The sequence below is a fragment of the Heterocephalus glaber genome, unplaced genomic scaffold, assembly GCF_053883595.1.
Source record: "Heterocephalus glaber isolate CG9 unplaced genomic scaffold, H.glaber_assembly_v1.0 deba00001845, whole genome shotgun sequence".
In the NCBI taxonomy this organism is placed as follows: domain Eukaryota; kingdom Metazoa; phylum Chordata; class Mammalia; order Rodentia; family Bathyergidae; genus Heterocephalus; species Heterocephalus glaber.
The window spans coordinates 1,136,887-1,140,180 of record NW_028258494.1 but is presented as its reverse complement, the minus strand read 5'-3'; the positions used below and the strand labels follow the sequence as shown (position 1 = coordinate 1,140,180).

At 45.3% G+C, this 3,294-nt stretch overlaps 1 pseudogene; it reads left to right on the top strand.

Moving 5' to 3' along the window:
- Positions 1-1,401: 1,401 nt before the first annotated feature.
- LOC101709991 (headcase protein homolog pseudogene) lies at positions 1,402-2,648 on the top strand (annotated as a pseudogene).
- The last annotated feature ends 646 nt before the right edge of the window (positions 2,649-3,294 follow it).

The window sequence follows — 3,294 nt, the reverse complement described above, 5'->3', positions numbered from 1 at the left end:
GAAAAATCTCCACGAAGTTCACATTGGAGACAGTTGTGACTACTGTCACTAACTAATACTGTCCTGAAATTTCAATCCCATCTGAGTGATGAAGTACAAGCAATCTCAACTTCAGGGCCTATATAAAAGTAACTTGGTCACATTTCAGATTATTAAGTTGGCAACTTAGAATCATTTGGAAAACCCTTATAATAGTGTTTTTGTAAGGCTATATAATGAAAATCAAATGTACAATTTTCTGGGCTGGGAATTTAGGTCAGTGTTTCTGCTGCCTGCTCCAAAAGCACAAGGACCCTTGTTCAATCCCCAGTACCAAAAAAAAAAAGTATATAGTTTTCTATTTCCAACAATAAAGAAATATACTATATGAAAATTGCCCTAAAAATTGCAAAAGATTACAAAAATGGAAAAATGCATGGACAGCTTTTGTCATTGAAGGCACTCAGGTAAATGCTGGGAATAGCAACTCATGTCTATTAACACTTACCAGCTACACAGACTCCCAATCTCTTTTCCTGAATGACCTAATTTTACCACCTTGGGAAGAGAAAGCTTCCTTATTGTCTAGGTATTTGCACTTTTTTTGCTGTCTTCTTTGAATCTATGAATTTTCCTTAATTCCTTAGCCAGCCTATGCTTCTAGAGGAAATCCCTCTCTGTCCTATTTCATTGACAAGAACTTACTGTGCTCTTCTTGCTCGCTGAAATGTGATCAGTTGAAGATGTGTTGCCTGAATTTTTCTTTGCAGAAAAATGAATGAGAGGCAGCAGTTGTATCCTCAACACCAGGAAGATGATGTCAGGGGTGTTTCAAAATAGCATTTTCTGTGAGGCAGAAGCGATTCTTTTACTTTTGCTGGAGTTATGAAGTGATGGTGATGGCAGAAGGTATTGAATTCTAGACAGTAAACCTCACGGCTTCTTATTAAATGAATACTTCCAGCCTTCTGGCTCCAGAGCTTCTCCCCCGTGCTCCCAGAAAGACTGGGAGAGCACGGTGGCCTTAATGTCTCAGCTCAGGCAGGCGGGCGGGGTGGGTGTGGCAGGCACAGGAGCCATGGGAGGGCCAAGGATGAAGCCCCTTGTGCCTGAAGATCGGAGGATCTTCAGCTTCTGCAGGTCGGTGGACCTGGAGAAGGAAGGCTACCAGAAGGTGGTGTGCAACAACTAGCACTGCCCTGCAGCCCCTGGGTGCACCTGCAGTGCCTCTGTGAGTGGGAGAGTAGCATCCTGGCGCAGTTCAAGGGCATCGCCTGGGCCGCAGCTGGAAGCAGAAGCAGTACCACCGGAATATGTGGACCAAGAAGGGGTACGACCTGGCCTTCGGCTTCTGCTCCTGCTGCTGTGGGTGGAGCTACTTAAAGAAGGACACTGACTGGTACCAGGAGAAGCAGATGCAGGATGAGGAAAAAAAAAAAAAAAGAAATCTGGGTTGGAGAAAAACAGCGAGGCTGCAAAGGAAGCAAAAAAAAAAAAAAAGAAAGAAAGAAAGAAAAAAAATCCAGGTCCCTGAACAAGCCCCAGAAAACCCCAGACCATGACCTTCCATGACAGCATTCCATGGTCTGGCAGAACTTCCAAGAGAAAGCGGTCAGCGCCACCACTGCCTGTGGTGGCTGCTCTCCTTGTGGTTCCCCTATCCAGTTTCCACCCACTGGCTACTCCATCCTCTCCCCTGGCCACTTCAGTGGGCCCTGCTCCTCTGGAAACCTTGGGGAATTCTTAAAGAACGCCATCCATCTTGAGCCTCACAAAAAACCCATGGCCAGGGGCCACGTGTTCAGAAATGGCCAGTTTCATTACAGTCCTTCCGGGTTATCTGTTCATAAAGCGGGACACTTTGACACCCCTGTACAGTTCCTTTGGCGACTGGACCTCCCTGAACTCCTCTCTCACATCTCCAGGCATGAGCTGAACACTTTCCATGTGCTTATGGAAGATGATGCCCACGTGTGCCAGGGCGAGGATCTGTGGAAGTGCATTCTCACAGCCCTCAGTGCCAGCCGCAGAAGCGTTTTAAAGTGTGCTCTGTGCCACTGAGCACTCCCTGTCTTTGAACAGTTTCCACTGGTGGACAGAGCTTTGCTCTTAAGTCCCTTGATACAATGAGATTGAATACGATGCTCCTTGTCACCTTCAAGGGAGGCTCATGCATCTGTATACCATGTGTGGACTGCCAAGAGGAGTTCACAAGATCATCTGGATCCAGTGTAAATCTCGATGGGATGGCAGCTGGCATCAGCTCTGCACAGTGTGTCCCTATGGCATCCTGGCTGCCTCTCCTTGTTGTCAGGCCTGCCTGAACTCCCAGCACTGTGATGGAGGGCAGATTGGGTTCCAGTACTTCTCTGAGGACAGCAGCGTCCAGCAGTGTCCACACTGTGGGAACCTGGACTACCATTTAGTGAAGCCATTCTCCTCCTTCAAAGTTCTTGAAGCTTATTGGTGAAAGCTTTGCTTTAGTAATAGCTATTTTATTGATAGAATTACTTTATTACATATCTTTTGTAGAGAAACATTGTGACATTAATTTCTTTTCTAATTGAAAGCAGAGTTATTTTGTATCTGTATGCCACTAAAATGGGGCTGCCCTTTCCCCTGTCTTGATTCCCCACTGTTAGTTTGTGATCAGGACCAGAGACAGGTGTGTGACCATATGAGTGTGGGTATGGTTCATTCCTCACCAGGAGTCTCTGATATGGCTTTAAAGTGGTGGGGAGGATGGGATGAATGCAGGAAAGGGAAGGATTATGTGACTGTGAACTAAAAGCATGGGAGCAGTAGAGAGGGAGCTCCTAGTAAAATGTGAACTTTCTAAAGACCAACTTCTAGATCTTCCACGGGCCTTAGGCAAAATATAGGATAAGTGAATGTAAGTCTGAGCCTGGAAAGCTAATAGTGTATTAGGCTGTCTTGGCTTAGTGTTCTGCAGCACAAATTGACATCCAGTTTACACTCACAGATGACTTGAAAGTGGACATGAGTACTCTTACTTTCACTGTTGTAATTTAACAGTCAATTTTCATACTGAAAATAATACCAAAATTAGAAAACCTGAAAGCCACTGGTGTTGCAAACATTTTTAGCTAAGCTGACCTGTAGCAGAATATGTGAAATAAATTTAGAAGTGACACACTCTGAACTGAGAGGGCAAAAAGGCAGAACTCCATCATTTGAGTTCTCTGAAGTTGGTCAGAGTAGCTCTTAAGGAGAATCCATGCAGAGTGATTTGGGGGTGGCAATGCCTACAGATTGCACTTTGGAAGGGCTGATGGTATCAGATCCTTCCCACAG